The sequence below is a fragment of the Amia ocellicauda genome, unplaced genomic scaffold (genome assembly GCF_036373705.1).
Source record: "Amia ocellicauda isolate fAmiCal2 unplaced genomic scaffold, fAmiCal2.hap1 HAP1_SCAFFOLD_38, whole genome shotgun sequence".
Taxonomy (NCBI): domain Eukaryota; kingdom Metazoa; phylum Chordata; class Actinopteri; order Amiiformes; family Amiidae; genus Amia; species Amia ocellicauda.
In genome coordinates this window covers 799,975-816,551 of record NW_027102952.1, presented here as the reverse complement: position 1 = coordinate 816,551, position 16,577 = coordinate 799,975, and the positions used below count along the sequence as shown (strand labels likewise).

The 16,577-nt window shown below is 45.0% G+C and overlaps 5 non-coding genes and 29 pseudogenes across 5 annotated transcripts; all 34 read right to left on the bottom strand.

The window, feature by feature from the left end:
- Positions 1 to 2,420: 2,420 nt before the first annotated feature.
- Positions 2,421 to 2,539, bottom strand: LOC136734233 (uncharacterized; annotated as a pseudogene).
- Positions 2,540 to 2,760: 221 nt separating this feature from the next.
- Positions 2,761 to 2,879, bottom strand: LOC136734427 (uncharacterized; annotated as a pseudogene).
- A 533-nt stretch (positions 2,880 to 3,412) lies between these two features.
- On the bottom strand, positions 3,413 to 3,531 carry LOC136734222 (uncharacterized; annotated as a pseudogene).
- A 213-nt stretch (positions 3,532 to 3,744) lies between these two features.
- LOC136733934 (uncharacterized) lies at positions 3,745 to 3,863 on the bottom strand (annotated as a pseudogene).
- Positions 3,864 to 4,076: 213 nt separating this feature from the next.
- On the bottom strand, positions 4,077 to 4,195 carry LOC136734477 (uncharacterized; annotated as a pseudogene).
- Positions 4,196 to 4,411: 216 nt separating this feature from the next.
- Positions 4,412 to 4,530, bottom strand: LOC136734339 (uncharacterized; annotated as a pseudogene).
- Positions 4,531 to 4,744: 214 nt separating this feature from the next.
- On the bottom strand, positions 4,745 to 4,863 carry LOC136734312 (uncharacterized; annotated as a pseudogene).
- Positions 4,864 to 5,421: 558 nt separating this feature from the next.
- LOC136734319 (uncharacterized) lies at positions 5,422 to 5,540 on the bottom strand (annotated as a pseudogene).
- A 214-nt stretch (positions 5,541 to 5,754) lies between these two features.
- Positions 5,755 to 5,873, bottom strand: LOC136734318 (uncharacterized; annotated as a pseudogene).
- A 215-nt stretch (positions 5,874 to 6,088) lies between these two features.
- Positions 6,089 to 6,207, bottom strand: LOC136734013 (5S ribosomal RNA). The gene has a single exon (XR_010810393.1). It is a non-coding gene; the product is annotated as a 5S ribosomal RNA (ribosomal RNA).
- Positions 6,208 to 6,426: 219 nt separating this feature from the next.
- LOC136733859 (5S ribosomal RNA) lies at positions 6,427 to 6,545 on the bottom strand. The gene has a single exon (XR_010810333.1). It is a non-coding gene; the product is annotated as a 5S ribosomal RNA (ribosomal RNA).
- Positions 6,546 to 6,759: 214 nt separating this feature from the next.
- Positions 6,760 to 6,878, bottom strand: LOC136733896 (uncharacterized; annotated as a pseudogene).
- Positions 6,879 to 7,093: 215 nt separating this feature from the next.
- On the bottom strand, positions 7,094 to 7,212 carry LOC136734320 (uncharacterized; annotated as a pseudogene).
- A 213-nt stretch (positions 7,213 to 7,425) lies between these two features.
- On the bottom strand, positions 7,426 to 7,544 carry LOC136734317 (uncharacterized; annotated as a pseudogene).
- Positions 7,545 to 7,759: 215 nt separating this feature from the next.
- On the bottom strand, positions 7,760 to 7,878 carry LOC136734275 (uncharacterized; annotated as a pseudogene).
- A 222-nt stretch (positions 7,879 to 8,100) lies between these two features.
- On the bottom strand, positions 8,101 to 8,219 carry LOC136734336 (uncharacterized; annotated as a pseudogene).
- Positions 8,220 to 8,435: 216 nt separating this feature from the next.
- On the bottom strand, positions 8,436 to 8,554 carry LOC136734376 (uncharacterized; annotated as a pseudogene).
- A 209-nt stretch (positions 8,555 to 8,763) lies between these two features.
- LOC136734151 (uncharacterized) lies at positions 8,764 to 8,882 on the bottom strand (annotated as a pseudogene).
- A 220-nt stretch (positions 8,883 to 9,102) lies between these two features.
- Positions 9,103 to 9,221, bottom strand: LOC136734315 (uncharacterized; annotated as a pseudogene).
- A 215-nt stretch (positions 9,222 to 9,436) lies between these two features.
- LOC136733929 (5S ribosomal RNA) lies at positions 9,437 to 9,555 on the bottom strand. The gene has a single exon (XR_010810340.1). It is a non-coding gene; the product is annotated as a 5S ribosomal RNA (ribosomal RNA).
- Positions 9,556 to 9,771: 216 nt separating this feature from the next.
- Positions 9,772 to 9,890, bottom strand: LOC136734069 (5S ribosomal RNA). The gene has a single exon (XR_010810448.1). It is a non-coding gene; the product is annotated as a 5S ribosomal RNA (ribosomal RNA).
- Positions 9,891 to 10,114: 224 nt separating this feature from the next.
- LOC136734466 (uncharacterized) lies at positions 10,115 to 10,233 on the bottom strand (annotated as a pseudogene).
- Positions 10,234 to 10,449: 216 nt separating this feature from the next.
- Positions 10,450 to 10,568, bottom strand: LOC136734465 (uncharacterized; annotated as a pseudogene).
- A 223-nt stretch (positions 10,569 to 10,791) lies between these two features.
- Positions 10,792 to 10,910, bottom strand: LOC136734158 (uncharacterized; annotated as a pseudogene).
- A 220-nt stretch (positions 10,911 to 11,130) lies between these two features.
- On the bottom strand, positions 11,131 to 11,249 carry LOC136734000 (5S ribosomal RNA). The gene has a single exon (XR_010810380.1). It is a non-coding gene; the product is annotated as a 5S ribosomal RNA (ribosomal RNA).
- A 219-nt stretch (positions 11,250 to 11,468) lies between these two features.
- Positions 11,469 to 11,587, bottom strand: LOC136734088 (uncharacterized; annotated as a pseudogene).
- Positions 11,588 to 12,132: 545 nt separating this feature from the next.
- Positions 12,133 to 12,251, bottom strand: LOC136734117 (uncharacterized; annotated as a pseudogene).
- A 223-nt stretch (positions 12,252 to 12,474) lies between these two features.
- LOC136734217 (uncharacterized) lies at positions 12,475 to 12,593 on the bottom strand (annotated as a pseudogene).
- Positions 12,594 to 12,803: 210 nt separating this feature from the next.
- LOC136734184 (uncharacterized) lies at positions 12,804 to 12,922 on the bottom strand (annotated as a pseudogene).
- Positions 12,923 to 13,132: 210 nt separating this feature from the next.
- LOC136734327 (uncharacterized) lies at positions 13,133 to 13,251 on the bottom strand (annotated as a pseudogene).
- A 554-nt stretch (positions 13,252 to 13,805) lies between these two features.
- Positions 13,806 to 13,924, bottom strand: LOC136734157 (uncharacterized; annotated as a pseudogene).
- A 220-nt stretch (positions 13,925 to 14,144) lies between these two features.
- On the bottom strand, positions 14,145 to 14,263 carry LOC136733928 (uncharacterized; annotated as a pseudogene).
- A 211-nt stretch (positions 14,264 to 14,474) lies between these two features.
- On the bottom strand, positions 14,475 to 14,593 carry LOC136734347 (uncharacterized; annotated as a pseudogene).
- A 215-nt stretch (positions 14,594 to 14,808) lies between these two features.
- On the bottom strand, positions 14,809 to 14,927 carry LOC136734355 (uncharacterized; annotated as a pseudogene).
- Between the last annotated feature and the right edge of the window lie 1,650 nt (positions 14,928 to 16,577).

The following is a 16,577-nucleotide window of genomic DNA, read 5'->3' as shown; positions in this document are numbered from 1 at the left end:
TTTATTTTCCATATATATGTATGTATGTATGTATGCATGTCCAATTGCTTTGACAATACAAATGAATTGAATTGAGAGGGAGAGAGAGAGAGAGAGAGACAGACAGACAGACAGAGACACACATACACACACACACACACACACACACACACACAGAGAGCCAGCCAGCCAGCCAGCCAGCTCAGCGATGACATGACGAGCCTCTCTCAGCTTACTGCTATGACAGCACAGAGCACGTACATTCCGTTTAACAAATCGTTAAACAAAAAAGGTTATAAACACATTGACTACAATACCGGTTAGTAAGACGAAGGTGAGTCTCTCGTTAGTATTATTAGTCAGACATTAAATAACTACGCAGGTTAGTATTTATGTCAGGTAACTTCTCGTTATATATATATCAGTCTCATTTACGTTTAGGTGCCGAGAAAGATCCTATTTGTTACCACAATTTCCCTTAACTGATTATTATTCAATGATTAAGGATAGGCAGGGCCACCAATAATCTAATGTCTATTAACTTGTGTCAATTTCAGACTAAACAGTTAAACAGGAATGAGAAGATATTTCTCGGCGTTGACAGATTTTATTTCTAAAATTATCAACAAAACAGTTTAATGCAACACACATTTATATTTAAGAAAACTAAATGATATTACACATTCTAGAGTTATGAATCACAGATTAACATTTCTAATTGATTTCTCAAATGTCATGAATCACAAACTCCAAACTGTTAAACTTATGTGAACTTCGTCGCAGAGAGGCCTCTCTGGCTTCGGGCTCAGATAACAGCACACGGCACGAGGTCTGTGTGGTTTGGAACAAAGGCAGTCTGGTTCGGCTTTGTCCAAGAACTTCCACTCAGTCGATGCACCTGGAAGTTGGGGTTTCGGGAATGTAGAGTCTTTTCCAAACAGATTTTCCACTGGTTTGAATGCTCCAAGGTTGTGCACAAAATCTTCTTTGTAAGCAGGGTTCCACCGTAGTTACTTGAAGACGAAGTCTTTGAGGAAAGCAGGGCCCTGTTTGTTCCAAGGGTCAAGTTTCTTAAGACTCAAATAGCTATTTAAATGACTGACACTTTCGTATTCAGTCGACTTAGTCAATTGTCCAGCTGTAAAACTCCACTGATCAGGTGGGTCTGTAAAGTTATTTATTTAATAAAGTCCTTTAAAAGAATTCTTCGTACGGCTCAATCTCCTTCTCCCAGTTTAACTCTTCTGTTGCCGGCAAAGACTTGGTTGGTTTCTGATTCCGGTTCTGGCAACAGAGCTACAGGTTGAGCTGTGGCAGCGAGTTTCTGGTTCAGGTGAGAGAAAGAGAGAGAGAAAGACTGTCCGCTGTTCCTTAAAGTCTGTCAGATCAGTAGGTGATTGGTCCCTGAGTTCTTGAGATTGGATTTCGGTTTCAGCCCCCAGTGTCCTATTGGAGGGGGGCTTGATTTATGACTGATGTCAATCCATGCCATCTTTTGGAAATGCCGGTTGGCCCGGGTTCGTAGCTCTATGTCGGGATTTTGGCTCTCATCCACTTCAAAGAGTTTTTATCACCTACAGGCCCCTTTCTCCAGACATCTCATAGCAGAATTCCAAACTATTTGGCCTCTTCTCGGTGCCATCCTCCCCAAAACTGTCACTTTGTTGCAAACCAGTTCCAAGCTGATGAGCTAAGGAAATCTGATAACTTTGGGGGGGAGAGGTCTTCTTTAGATCCGTGCTTCAGCTCAGAGCCCAAATGCTCTTATCCAAATACACCCAACATAACGCTACATATGTATGTATGTATGTATATATGTGTAGAAGGAAAATTAGAAATTATTTTCTTACACCTGTTTTTCTCTCTTGTATACTTAAGAAAGATACGGTCAAACTAGAAGGTCAGCCCAGAAGATAGTTTGATTTCTGTTTGTTATTTACGATGAGAACCTTGGAGACAATGTCAAACGGTTTGACCTACGAGCCTGTTCCCTAAAACCATGTGTTGACCTATGATCTCTGTTCTATAATGATATATGTTCTGCTTAGTTAGCCTTTAAGATAACATAGTAATGACTTTCTAGCATATATGGATGTATGTATGTATGTATATATATATATATATATATGTATGTATGTATGTCCAATTGCTTTGACAATACAAATGAATTGAATTGAGAGGAAGAGAGAGAGAGAGAGAGAAAGAGAGAGAGAGAGACAGACAGACAGACAGACAGCTCAGCGATGACATCACGAGCCTCTCTCAGCTGACTGCTATGACATCACAGAGCACGTACATTCCGTTGCTTGTCGTCTGTCAACCACTTAGTCACTGCTAGCCAGACTGTCCCTAAGACAATGTGTACAATACTACAATTATATCTCCTCCAGACAGATAAAGAGTATTAAGAGCTACGATGAAGTTACCCAGGAGACGTAAAAAGCTTGCATCACCTGGTATTTCCTGGAGGTCACCCATCCAAGTACTAACCAGGCCCTGGCCCGTTTAGTTTCCAAGGTCTGACGAGATCGGGCACGTTCAGGACGGTGTGGCCGCAAGCCGAGATGCCTGGCTGCATGATGTCTCTTAAAGGCTGGCGGGTATTGACGGAATTTCCAGCAAAAAATAAAAAATAAAAAAATAAAAAAATGGAGGGAAAAATAACAGTGCAGGAAAGGGTGTTGAAAGTAGCCGGGAACGTGTACAATTCTTCAATTATATCTCCTCCAGACAGAAAGAGAGTATTAAGAGCTACGATGAAGTTACCCAGGAGACGTAAAAAGCTTGCAGCACCTGGTATTTCTAGGAGATCTCCCATCCAAGTACTGACCAGGCCATGCCCCGTTTAGCTTCCGAGATCTGACGAGACGGGGTGCGTCCAGGACGGTGTAGCCGCAAGCCGAGAGGCCTGGCTGCATGATGTCTCTTAAAGGCTGACGGGTGTTGACGGAACTTCCAGCAAATAAAAAAAGAAAAATGGAGGGAAAAATATCAGTTCAGCAAAGGGTGTTGAAAGTAGCCGGGTACGTGTACATTTCTTCAATTGTATCTTCTCCTGACAGAAAGAGAGTATTAAGAGCTACGATGAAGTTACCCAGGAGACGTAAAAAGCTTGCAGTACCTAGTTTTTCCAGGAGGTCACCAATCCAAATACTGACCAGGTCCTGCCACGTGTTTCTTCCTAGATCTGACAAGATCGGGCGCGTTCAGGACGTTGTGGCCGCAAGCCAAAAAGCCTGGCTGCATGATGTCTCTTAAAGGCTGGCGGGTATTGACGGAACTTCCAGCAAAAAAAAGAAAAATGGAGGGAAAAATACCAGTGCAGCAAATGGTGTTGAAAGTAGCCGGGTACGTGTACAAATCCTCAATTATAACACCTCCAGACAGAAAGAGAGTATTAAGAGCTACAATGAAGTTACTCAGGAGACGTAAAAGCTTGCAGCACCAGGTATTTCCAGGAGGTCTCCCATCCAAGTACTGACCAGGTCCTGCCCCGTTTAGCTTCCGAGATCTTACGAGATCGGGCACGTTCAGGACGTTGTGGCCGCAAGCCGAGAGGCCTGGCTGCATGATGTCTCTTAAAGGCTGGCGGGTATTGACGGAACTTCCAGCAAAAAAAAAAAAAAAGAAAAACGGAGGGAAAAATATCAGTGCAGCAAAGGATGTTGAAAGTAGCCAGGTACGTGTACAATACTTCAATTATATCTCCTCCAGACAGAAAGAGAGTATTAAGAGCTACGATAAAGTTACCCAGGAGACGTAAAAAGCTTGCAGAACCAGGTATTTCCAGGAGGTCCCACATTCAAGTAATGACCAGGCCCTGCCCCGTTTAGCTTCCGAGATCTGACGAGATGGGGCGCGTTCAGGACGGTGTGGTTGCAAGCCAAGAGGCCTGGCTGTATGATGTCTCTTAAAGGCTGGAAGGTATTGATGGAACTTCCAGCAAAAAAAAAAAAAAAGAAAAACGGAGGGAAAAATTTCAGTGCAGCAAAGGGTGTTGAAAGTAGCCGGGTACGTGTACAATTCTTCAATTATATCTCCTCCAGACTGAAAGAGAGTATTAAGAGCTACGATGAAGTTACACAGGATACGTAAAAAGCTTGCATCACCTGGTATTTCCAGGAGGTCACCCATCCAAGTACTGAAGAGGCCCTGCACCGTTTAGCTTCCGAGATCTGATGAGATCGACCGCGTTCAGGACGGTGTGGCCGCAAGCCAAGCAGCCTGGCTGCATGATGTCTCTTAAAGGCTGGAGGGTATTGACGGAACTTCCAGCAAAATAAAAAAGAAAAAAGAAAAATGGAGGGAAAAATATCTGTGCAGTAAAGGGTGTTGAAAGTAGCCGGGTACGTGTACAATTCTTCAATTAAATCTCCTCCAGACAGAAAGAGAGTATTAAAAGCTACGACGAAGTTCCCCAGGTGACGTAAAAAGATTGCAGCACCTGGTACTTCCAGGAGGTCTCCCATTCATGTACTGACCAGGCCCTGCCCCGTTTAGCTTCCAAGATCTGACGAGATTGGGGGCGTTTAGGACGGTGTGGCCGCAAGCCAAGAGGCCTGGCTGCATGATGTCTCTTAAAGGCTGGCGGGTATTGACGGAACTTCTAGGAAAAAAAAAAAAAAAAGAAAAACGTAGGCAAAAATATCAGTGCAGCAAAGGGTGTTGAAAGTAGCCGGGTACGTGTACAATTCTTCAATTATATCTCCTCCAGACTGAAAGAGAGTATTAAGAGCTACGATAAAGTTACCCAGGAGACGTAAAAAGCTTGCAGCACCTGGTATTTCCAGGATGTCAACAATCCAAGTACTGACCAGGCCCTGCCCCGTTTAGCTTCCGAGATCTGACGAGATTGGGGGCGTTTAGGACGGTGTGGCCGCAAGCCAAGAGGCCTGGCTGCATGATGTCTCTTAAAGGCTGGCGGGTATTGACGGAACTTTTAGCAAAAAAAAAAAAAAAAAAAAAAAAAAAGAAAAATGGAGGGAAAAATATCAGTGCAGCAAAGGGTGTTGAAAGTTGCCGGGTACGTGTACAATACTTCAATTATATCTCCTCCAGACAGAAAGAGAGTATTAAGAGCTACGATAAAGTTACCCAGGAGAAGTAAAAAGCTTGCAGCAGCTGGTATTTCCAGGAGGTCAACCATCCAAGTACTGACCAGGCCCTGGCCCGTTTAGTTTCCCATTTCTGACGAGATCGGGCGCGTTCAGGACTTTGTGTCCGCAAGCCGAGACGCCTGGCTGCATGATGTCTCTTAAAGGTTGGTGGGTATTGACGGAACTTCCAGAAAAAAAAAAAAAAAAAAAAAAATGGAGGGAAAAATATCAGTGCAGCAAAGGGTGTTGAAAGTAGCCGGGTACGTGTACAATTCTTTAATTATATCTCCTCCAGACAGAAAGAGAGTATTAAGAGCTACAATGAAGTTACCCAGGAGACGTAAAAAGCTTGCAGCACCTGGTATTTCCAGGAGGTCACCCATCCAAGTACTGAACAGGCCCTGCCCCGTTTAGCTTCCGGGATCTGATGAGATCGGTCGCGCTCAGGACGGTGTGGTCGCAAGCAAGAGGCCTGGCTGCATGATGTCTCTTAAAGGCTGGAGGGTATTGACAGAACTTCCAGAAAAAAAAAAAAAAAAAAAAAAAATGGAGGGAAAAATATCAGTGCAGCAAAGGGTGTTGAAAGTAGACGGGTACGTGTACAATTCTTTAATTATATCTCCTCCAGACAGAAAGAGAGTATTAAGAGCTACAATGAAGTTACCCAGGAGACGTAAAAAGCTTGCAGCACCTGGTATTTCCAGGAGGTCACCCATCCAAGTACTGAACAGGCCCTGCCCCGTTTAGCTTCCGGGATCTGATGAGATCGGTCGCGCTCAGGACGGTGTGGTCGCAAGCAAGAGGCCTGGCTGCATGATGTCTCTTAAAGGCTGGAGGGTATTGACGGAACTTCCAGCAAAATAAAAAAGAAAAAAGAAAAATGGAGGGAAAAATATCAGTGCAGCAAAGGATGTTGAAAGTAGCCGGGTACGTGTACAATTCTTCAATTATATCTCCTCCAGACTGAATGAGAGTATTAAGAGCTACAATGAAGTTACCCAGGAGACGTAAAAAGCTTGCAGCACCTGGTATTTCCAGGAGGTCACCCATCCAAGTACTGAACAGGCCCTGCCCCGTTTAGCTTCCGGGATCTGATGAGATCGGGCGCGTTCAGGACGGTGTGGCCGCAAGCCAAGAGGCCTGGCTGCATGATGTCTCTTAAAGGCTGGCGGGTATTGACTTAACTTCCAGCAAAAAAATAAAAAAAAAAAAATAGAAAAATGGAGGGAAAAATATCAGTGCAGGAAAGGGTGTTGAAAGTAGCCGGGTACATGTACAATTCTTCAATTATATCTCCTCCAGACTGAAAGAGTATTAAGAGCTACAATGAAGTTACCCAGGAGACGTAAAAAGCTTGCAGCACCTGGTATTTCTAGGAGGTCTCCCATCCAAGTACTGACCAGGCCCTGCCCCGTTTAGCTTCCGAGATCTGACGAGATCGGGCGCATTCAGGACGGTGTGGCCACAAGCCGAGAGGCCTGGCTGCATGATGTCTCTTAAAGGCTGGCAGATATTGACGGAACTTCCAGAAAAAAAAAAAAAAAAAAAAAAATGGAGGGAAAAATATCAGTGCAGCAAAGGGTGTTGAAAGTAGCCGGGTACGTGTACAATTCTTTAATTATATCTCCTCCAGACAGAAAGAGAGTATTAAGAGCTACAATGAAGTTACCCAGGAGACGTAAAAAGCTTGCAGCACCTGGTATTTCCAGGAGGTCACCCATCCAAGTAATGAACAGGCCCTGCCCCGTTAACCTTCCGGGATCTGATGAGATCGGTTGCGCTCAGGACGGTGTGGTCGCAAGCAAGAGGCCTGGCTGCATGATGTCTCTTAAAGGCTGGAGGGTATTGACGGAACTTCCAGAAAAATAAAAAAGAAAAAAGAAAAATGGAGGGAAAAATATCAGTGCAGCAAAGGATGTTGAAAGTAGCCGGGTACGTGTACAATTCTTCAATTATATCTCCTCCAGACTGAATGAGAGTATTAAGAGCTACAATGAAGTTACCCAGGAGACGTAAAAAGCTTGCAGCACCTGGTATTTCCAGGAGGTCACCCATCCAAGTACTGACCAGGCCTTGCCCCGTTTAGTTTCCAAGATCTGTTGAGATCGGGCGCGTTCAGGACGGTGTGGCCACAAGCCGAGAGGCCTGGCTGCATGATGTCTCTTAAAGGCTGGCAGATATTGACGGAACTTCCAATAAAAAAAAAAAAAAAAAAAAATGGAGGGAAAAATATCAGTGCAGCAAAGGGTGTTGAAAGTAGCCGGGTACGTGTACAATTCTTTAATTATATCTCCTCCAGACAGAAAGAGAGTATTAAGAGCTACAATGAAGTTACCCAGGAGACGTAAAAAGCTTGCAGCACCTGGTATTTCCAGGAGGTCACCCATCCAAGTACTGAACAGGCCCTGCCCCGTTTAGCTTCCGGGATCTGATGAGATCGGTCGCGCTCAGGACGGTGTGGTCGCAAGCAAGAGGCCTGGCTGCATGATGTCTCTTAAAGGCTGGAGGGTATTGACGGAACTTACAGCAAAATAAAAAAGAAAAAAGAAAAATGGAGGGAAAAATATCAGTGCAGCAAAGGATGTTGAAAGTAGCCGGGTACGTGTACAATTCTTCAATTATATCTCCTCCAGACTGAATGAGAGTATTAAGAGCTACAATGAAGTTACCCAGGAGACGTAAAAAGCTTGCAGCACCTGGTATTTCCAGGAGGTCACCCATCCAAGTACTGAACAGGCACTGCCCCGTTTAGCTTCCGGGATCTCATGAGATCGGGCGCGTTCAGGACGGTGTGGCCGCAAGCCAAGAGGCCTGGCTGCATGATGTCTCTTAAAGGCTGGCGGGTATTGACTTAACTTCCAGCAAAAAAAAAAAAAAAAAAAAAATAGAAAAATGGAGGGAAAAATATCAGTGCAGGAAAGGGTGTTGAAAGTAGCCGGGTACATGTACAATTCTTCAATTATATCTCCTCCAGACTGAAAGAGAGTATTAAGAGCTACAATGAAGTTACCCAGGAGACGTAAAAAGCTTGCAGCACCTGGTATTTCCAGGAGGTCACCCATCCAAGTACTGACCAGGCCTTGCCCCGTTTAGCTTCCAAAATCTGTTGAGATCGGGCGCGTTCAAGACGGTGTGGCCGCAAACCAAGAGGCCTGGCTGCATGAAGTCTCTTAAAGGCTGGAGGGTATTGACGGAACTTCCAGCAAAATATAAAAGAAAAAAGAAAAATGGAGGGAAATATATCAGTGCAGCAAAGGGTGTTAAAAGTAGCTGGGTACGTGTACAATTCTTCAATAATATCTCCTCCAGACTGAAAGAGAGTATTAAGAGCTACGATGAAGTTACCCAGGAGACGTAAAAAGCTTGCAGCACCTGGTATTTCCAGGAGGTCAACAATCCAAGTACTGACCAGGCCCTGCCCCGTTTAGCTTCCGAGATCTGACGAGATTGGGGGCGTTTAGGACGGTGTGGCCGCAAGCCAAGAGGCCTGGCTGCATGATGTCTCTTAAAGGCTGGCAGATATTGACGGAACTTCCAGAAAAAAAAAAAAAAAAAATGGAGGGAAAAATATCAGTGCAGCAAAGGGTGTTGAAAGTAGCCGGGTACGTGTACAATTCTTTAATTATATCTCCTCCAGACAGAAAGAGAGTATTAAGAGCTACGATGAAGTTACCCAGGGGACGTAAAAAGCTTGCAGCACCTGGTATTTCCAGGAGGTCACCCATCCAAGTACTGTCTAGGCCCTGCCCCATTTAGCTTCCGAGATCTGATGAGATCGGGCGCGTTCAGGACGGTGTGGCGGCAAGCCAAGAGGCCTGGCTGCATGATGTCTCTTAAAGGCTGGCGGGTATTGACTTAACTTCCAGCAAAAAAAAATAAAAAAAAAATAGAAAAATGGAGGGAAAAATATCAGTGCAGGAAAGGGTGTTGAAAGTAGCCGGGTACATGTACAATTCTTTAATTATATCTCCTCCAGACTGAAAGAGAGTATTAAGAGCTACAATGAAGTTACCCAGGAGACGTAAAAAGCTTGCAGCACCTGGTATTTCCAGGAGGTCACCCATCCAAGTACTGAACAGGCCCTGCCCCGTTTAGCTTCCGGGATCTGATGAGATCGGTCGCGCTCAGGACGGTGTGGTCGCAAGCAAGAGGCCTGGCTGCATGATGTCTCTTAAAGGCTGGAGGGTATTGACGGAACTTCCAGCAAAATAAAAAAGAAAAAAGAAAAATGGAGGGAAAAATATCAGTGCAGCAAAGGATGTTGAAAGTAGCCGGGTACGTGTACAATTCTTCAATTATATCTCCTCCAGACAGAAAGAGAGTATTAAGAGCTACGATGAAGTTACCCAAGTGATGTAAAAAGATTGCAGCACCAGGTATTTCCAGGAGGTCTCCCATCCAAGTACTGACCAGGCCCTGCCCCGTTTAGCTTCCGAGATCTGACGAGATCGGGCGCATTCAGGACGGTGTGGCCACAAGCCGAGACGCCTGGCTGCATGATGTCTCTTAAAGGTTGACGGGTATTGACGGAACTTCCAGCAAAATAAAGAAGAAAAAAGAAAAATGGAGGGAAAAATATCAGTGCAGCAAAGAGAGTTGAAAGTAGCCGGGTACGTGTACAATTCTTCAATTATATCTCCTCCAGACATAAAGAGAGTATTAAGAGCTATGATGAATTTACCCAGGAGACGTAAGAAGCTTGCAGCACCTGGTATTTCCAGGAGGTCTCCCATCCAAGTACTGATCAGGCCCTGCCCCGTTTAGCTTCCAAGATCTGACGAGATCGTGTGCATTCAGGACGGTGTGGCCACAAGCCAAGACGCCTGGCTGCATGATGTCTCTTAAAGGTTGGCGGGTATTGACGGAACTTCCAGCAGAAAAATAAAATAAAAATAAAAATAAAAAAATGGATGGAAAAATATCAGTGCAGGAAAGGGTGTTGAAAGTAGCCGGGTACGTGTACAATTCTTCAATTATATCTCCTCCAGACAGAAAGAGAGTATTAAGAGCTACGATGAAGTTACCCAGGAGACGTAAAAAGCTTGCAGCACCTGGTATTTCTAGGAGTTCTCACATTCAAGTACTGACCAGGCCCTGCCCCGTTTAGCTTCCGAGATCTGATGAGTTCGGGCGCGTTCAGGACAATGTGTCCGCATGCCAAGAGGCCTGGCTGCATGATGTCTCTTAAAGGCTGGAGGGTATTGACGGAACTTCCAGCAAAATAAAGAAGAAAAAAGAAAAATGTAGGGAAAAATATCAGTGCAGCAAAGGCTGTTGAAAGTAGCCAGGTACGTGTACAATACTTCAATTATATCTCTCCCAGACAGATAGAGAGTATTAAGAGCTACGATGAAGTTACCCAGGAGACGTAAAAAGCTTTCAGTACCTGGTTTTTCCAGGAGGTCACCCATCCAAATACTGACCAGGCCCTGCCACGTTTTGCTTCCAAGATCTGACAAGATCGGGGGCGTTCAGGACGGTGTGGCCGCAAGCCAAGCGGCCTGGCTGCATGATGTCTCTTAAAGGCTGGCGGGTATTGACGAAACTGCCAGCAGAAAAATAAAATAAGAATAAAAATAAAAAGATGGATGGAAAAATATCAGTGCAGCAAAGGGTGTTGACAGTAGCTGGGTACGTGTACAATACTTCAATTATATCTCCTCCAGACAGAAAGAGAGTATTAAGAGCTACGATAAAGTTACCCAGGAGACGTAAAAGCTTGCAGCACCAGGTATTTCCAGGAGGTCTCACATTCAAGTACTGACCAGGTCCTGCCCCGTTTAGCTTCCGAGATCTGACGAGATCGGGCGCGTTCAGGACGGTGTGGCCGCAAGCCGAGATTCCTGGCTGCATGTTGTCTCTTAAAGGCTGGCGGGTATTGACGGAATTTCCAGCAAAAAAAAAAAAAAAAAAAATAGAAAAATGGAGGGAAAAATATCAGTGCAGGAAAGGTTGTTGAAAGTAGCCGGGTACGTGTACAATTCTTCAATTATATCTCCTCCAGACAGAAAGAGAGTATTAAGAGCTACGATGAAGTTACCCAAGTGATGTAAAAAGCTTGCAGCACCAGGTATTTCCAGGAGGTCTCCCATCCAAGTACTGACCAGGCCCTGCCCCGTTCAGCTTCCGAGATCTGACGAGATCGGGCGCGTTCAGGATGGTGTGGCCGCAAGCCGAGATGCCTGGCTGCATGATGTCTCTTAAAGGCTGGCGGGTATTAACGGAATTTCCAGCAAAAAAAAAAAAAAAAAAATAGAAAAATGGAGGGAAAAATATCAGTGCAGGAAAGGGTGTTGAAAGTAGCCGGGTACGTGTACAATTCTTCAATTATATCTCCTCCAGACTGAAAGAGAGTATTAAGAGCTACGATGAAGTTACCCAGGAGACGTAAAAAGCTTGCAGCACCTGGTATTTCCAGGAGGACACCCATCCAAGTACTGACCAGGCCCTGCCCCGTTTGGCTTCCGAGATCTGACGAGATCGGGCACGTTCAGGACAGTGTGGCCGCAAGCCAAGATGCCTGGCTGCATGATGTCTCTTAAAGGCTGGCGGGTATTGACGGAACAGCCAGCAAAAAAAAAAAAGAGAAATGGAGGGAGAAATACCAGTGAAGCAAAGGGTGTTGAAAGTAGCCGGGTACGTGTACAATTCTTCAATTATATCTCCTGCAGACAGAAAGAGAGTATTAAGAGCTACGATGAAGTTTCCCAGGAGACGTAAAAAGCTGGCAGCACCTGGTATTTCCAGAAGATCTCCCATCCAAGTACTGACCAGGTCCTGCCCCGTTTAGTTTCCGAGATCTTCCAAGATCGGGCTCGTTCAGGACTGTGTGTCCGCAAGCCGAGAGGCCTGGTTGCATGATGTCTCTTAAAGGCTGGCGGATATTGACGGAACTTCCAGAAAAAATAATAAAGAAAAAGAGAAATGGAGGGAGAAATACCAGTGCAGCAAAGGGTGTTGAAAGTAGCCGGGTACGTGTACAATACTTGAATTATATCTCCTCCAGACAGAAAGAGAGTATTAAGAGCTACAATGAAGTTACCCAGGTGACGTAAAAAGCTTGCAGCACCTGGTATTTCCAGGAGGACACCCTTCCAAGTACTGACCAGGCCCTGCCCCGTTTGGCTTCCGAGATCTGACGAGATCGGGCACGTTCAGGACGGTGTGGCCGCAAGCCGAGAGGCCTGGCTGCATGATGTCTCTTAAAGGTTGGCGGGTATTGACGGAACTTCCAGCAAAAAAAAAATAAATAAATAAAATAGAAAAATGGATGGAAAAATATCAGTGCAGCAAAGGGTGTTGACAGTAGCTGGGTACGTGTACAATACTTCAATTATGTCTCCTCCAGACAGAAAGAGAGTATTAAGAGCTACGATAAACTTACCCAGCAGACGTAAAAAGCTTGCAGCACCTGGTATTTCCAGGAGGTCTCCCATCCAAGTACTGACCAGGCCCTGCCCCATTCAGTTTCCGAGATCTGACGAGATCGGGCGCGTTCAGGATGGTGTGGCCGCAAGCCGAGATGCCTGGCTGCATGATGTCTCTTAAAGGCTGGCGGGTATCGACGGAACTGCCAGCAAAAAAAAAAAAGAAAAATAGAGGGAAAAATACCAGTGCAGCAAAGGGTGTTGAAAGTAGCCGGGTACGTGTACAATTCTTCAATTATATCTCCTCCAGACAGAAAGAGAGTATTAAGAGCTACGATGAAGTTACCCAGGAGACGTAAAAAGCTTGCAGCACCTGGCATTTCCAGGAGGTCACCCATCCAAGTACTGACCAGGCCCTGCCCCGTTTAAATTCCAAGATCTGATGAGATCGAGGGCGTTCAGGACGGTGTGGCTGCAAGCCAAGAGGCCTGGCTGCATGATGTCTATTAATGGTTGGCGGGTTTTGACGGAACATCCAGCAAATAAAAAAAAAGAGAAATGGTGGTAAAAATATCAGTGCAGCAAAGGGTGTTGAAAGTAGCCGGGTATGTGTACAATACTTTAATTATATCTCCTCCAGGCAGATAGAGAGTATAAAGAGCTACGATAAAGTTACCCAGGAGACGTAAAAGCTTGCAGCACTAGGTATTTCCAGGAGGTCTCACAATCAAGTACTGACCAGGTCCTGCCCCGTTTAGCTTCCGAGATCTGACGAGATCGGGCGCGTTCAGGATGGTGTGGCCGCAAGCCGAGATGCCTGGCTGCATGATGTCTCTTAAAGGCTGGCGGGTATCGACGGAACTGCCAGCAAAAAAAAAAAAGAAAAATAGAGGGAAAAATACCAGTGCAGCAAAGGGTGTTGAAAGTAGCCGGGTACGTGTACAATTCTTCAATTATATATTCTCCAGACAGAAAGAGAGTATTAAGAGCTACGATGAAGTTCCCCAGGAGACGTAAAAAGCTGGCAGCACCTGGTATTTCCAGAAGATCTCCCATCCAAGTACTGACCAGGTCCTGCCCCGTTTAGTTTCCGAGATCTTCCGAGATCGGGCGCGTTCAGGACTGTGTGTTCGCAAGCCAAGAGGCCTGGCTGCATGATGTCTCTTAATGGCTGGCGGGTATTGACGGAACTTCCAGCAAAAAAAAAAAAAAAAAGAAAAAGAAAAAAAAAATGGAGGGAAAAATATCAGTGCAGCAAGGGGTGTTGAAAGTAGACGGGTACGTGTACAATACTTCAATTATATCTCCTACAGACAGATAGAGAGTATTAAGAGCTACGATAAATTTACCCAGGAGACGTAAAAGCTTGCAGCACCAGGTATTTCCAGGAGGTCTCACATTCAAGTACTGACCAGGTCCTGCCCCGTTTAGCTTCCGAGATCTGACGAGATCGGGCGCGTTCAGGACGGTGTGGCCGCAAGCCGAGATGTCTGGCTGCATGATGTCTCTTAAAGGCTGGCGGGTATTGACGGAATTTCCAGCAAAAAAAAAAAAAAAAAAAATAGAAAAATGGAGGGAAAAATATCAATGCAGGAAAGGGTGTTGAAAGTAGCCGGGTACGTGTACAATTCTTCAATTATGTCTTCTCCAGACAGAAAGAGAGTATTAAGAGCTACGATGAAGTTCCCCAGGAGACGTAAAATGCTGGCAGCACCTGGTATTTCCAGGAGATCTCCCATCGAAGTACTGACCAGGCCCTGCCCCGTTTAGTTTCCGAGATCTGACGAGATCGGGCGCGTTCAGGACTTTGTGTCCGCAAGCCGAGAGGCCTGGCTGCATGATGTCTCTTAAAGGTTGGTGGGTATTGACGGAACTTCCAGCAAAAAAAAAAAAAGAAAAATGGATGGAAAAATATCAGTGCAGCAAAGGGTGTTGAAAGTAGCTGGGTACATGTACAATTCTTCAATTATATCTCCTGCAGACTGAAAGAGAGTATTAAGAGCTACGATGAAGTTACCCAGGAGACGTAAAAAGCTTGCAGCACCTGGTATTTCTAGGAGGTCTCCCATCAAAGTACTGACCAGGACCTGCCCCGTTTTGCTTCCGAGATCTGACGAGATCGGGCACGTTCAGGACGGTGTGGCCTCAAGCCAAGAGGCCTGGCTGCATGATGTCTCTTAAAGGCTGGAGGGTATTGACGGAACTTCCAGCAAAATAAAAAAGAAAAAAGAAAAATGGAGGGAAAAATATCAGTGCAGCAAAGGGTGTTGAAAGTAGCCGGGTACGTGTAGAATTCTCCAATAATATCTCCTCCAGACTGAAAGAGAGTACTAAGAGCTACGATGAAGTTACCCAGGAGACGAAAAAGCTTGCTGCACCTGATATCTCCAGGAGGTCACCCATCCAAGTACTGACCAGGACCTGCCCCGTTTAGCTTCCGAGATCTGATGAGATTGGGCGCGTTCAGGACGGTGTGGCCGCAAGCCAAGAGGCCTGGCTGCATGATGTCTCTTAAAGGCTGACGGGTATTGACGGAACTTCCAGCAAAAAAAAAATGGATAAAGAAAAATGGAGGGAAAAATATCAGTGCTGCAATGGGTGTTGAAAGTAGCCGGGTACGTGTACAATACTTCAATTATATCTCCTCCAGACAGAAAGAGAGTATTAGGAGCTACGATGAACTCACCTAAAGGATTATTAGGAACACCATACTAATACTGTGTTTGACCCCCTTTCGCCTTCAGAACTGCTTTAATTCTACGTGGCATTGCTTCAACAAGGTGCTGAAAGCATTCTTTAGAAATGTTGGCCCATATTGATAGGATAGCATCTTGCAGTTGATGGAGATTTGTGGGATGCACATCCAGGGCACGAAGCTCCTGTTCCACCACATCCCAAAGATGCTCTATTGGGTTGAGATCTGGTGACTGTGGGGGCCAGTTTAGTACAGTGAACTCATTGTCATGTTCAAGAAACCAATTTGAAATGATTCGACCTTTGTGACATGGTGCATTATCCTGCTGGAAGTAGCCATCAGAGGATGGGTACATGGTGGTCAAAAAGGAATGGACATGGTCAGAAACAATGCTCAGGTAGGCCGTAGCATTTAAACGATGCCCAATTGGCACTAAGGGGCCTAAAGTGTGCCAAGAAGACATCCCCCACACCATTACACCACCACCACCAGCCTGCACAGTGGTAACAAGACATGATGGATCCATGTTCTCATTCTGTTTACGCCAAATTCTGACTCTACCATCTGAATGTCTCACCTCTTTTTCCTATTTGTAGTGGAGATGAGTGGTACCCGGTGGGGTCTTCTGCTGTTGTAGCCCATCCGCCTCAAGGTTGTACTTGTTGTGGCTTCACAAATGCTTTGCTGCATACCTCGTTTGTAACGAGTGGTTATTTCAGTCAAAGTTGCTCTTCTATCAGCTTGAATCAGTCGGCCCATTCTCCTCTGACCTCTAGCATCAACAAGGCATTTTCGCCCACAGGACTGCCGCATACTGGATGTTTTTCCCTTTTCACACCATTCTTTGTAAACCCTAGAAATGGTTGTGCGTGAAAATCCCAGTAACTGAGCAGATTGTGAAATACTCAGACCGGCCCGTCTGGCACCAACAACCATGCCATGCTCAAAATTGCTTAAATCACCTTTCATTCCCATTCAGACATTCAGTTTGGAGTTCAGGAGATTGTCTTGACCAGGACCACACCCCTAAATGCATTGAAGCAACTGCCATGTGATTGGTTGATTAGATAATTGCATTAATGAGAAATTGTACAGGTGTTCCTAATAATCCTTTAGGTGAGTGTATATGTATGTATGTGTATGTATGTCCAATTGCTTTGACAATACAAATGAAATGAATTGAGAGAGAGAGAGAGAGAGAGAGAGAGAGGAATATGAGCTCCTAAAAAACATTTGTTTTTATACATAAGCGGATTTAATTTGTGATTTACAAATGAATATATAGCACTATAAACATACACAGAAGACATGGAATAGAAATTCAGAAGAAAAAGTATTCAAAAAATAATAATTTTAAGAGAAACACAAAAAGAAGAAAGCAGAGAGACAGTTCAGGAAGAAAAGTCAGAAAAGAAAAGCTGAAGACAAGAATTGGAGGTA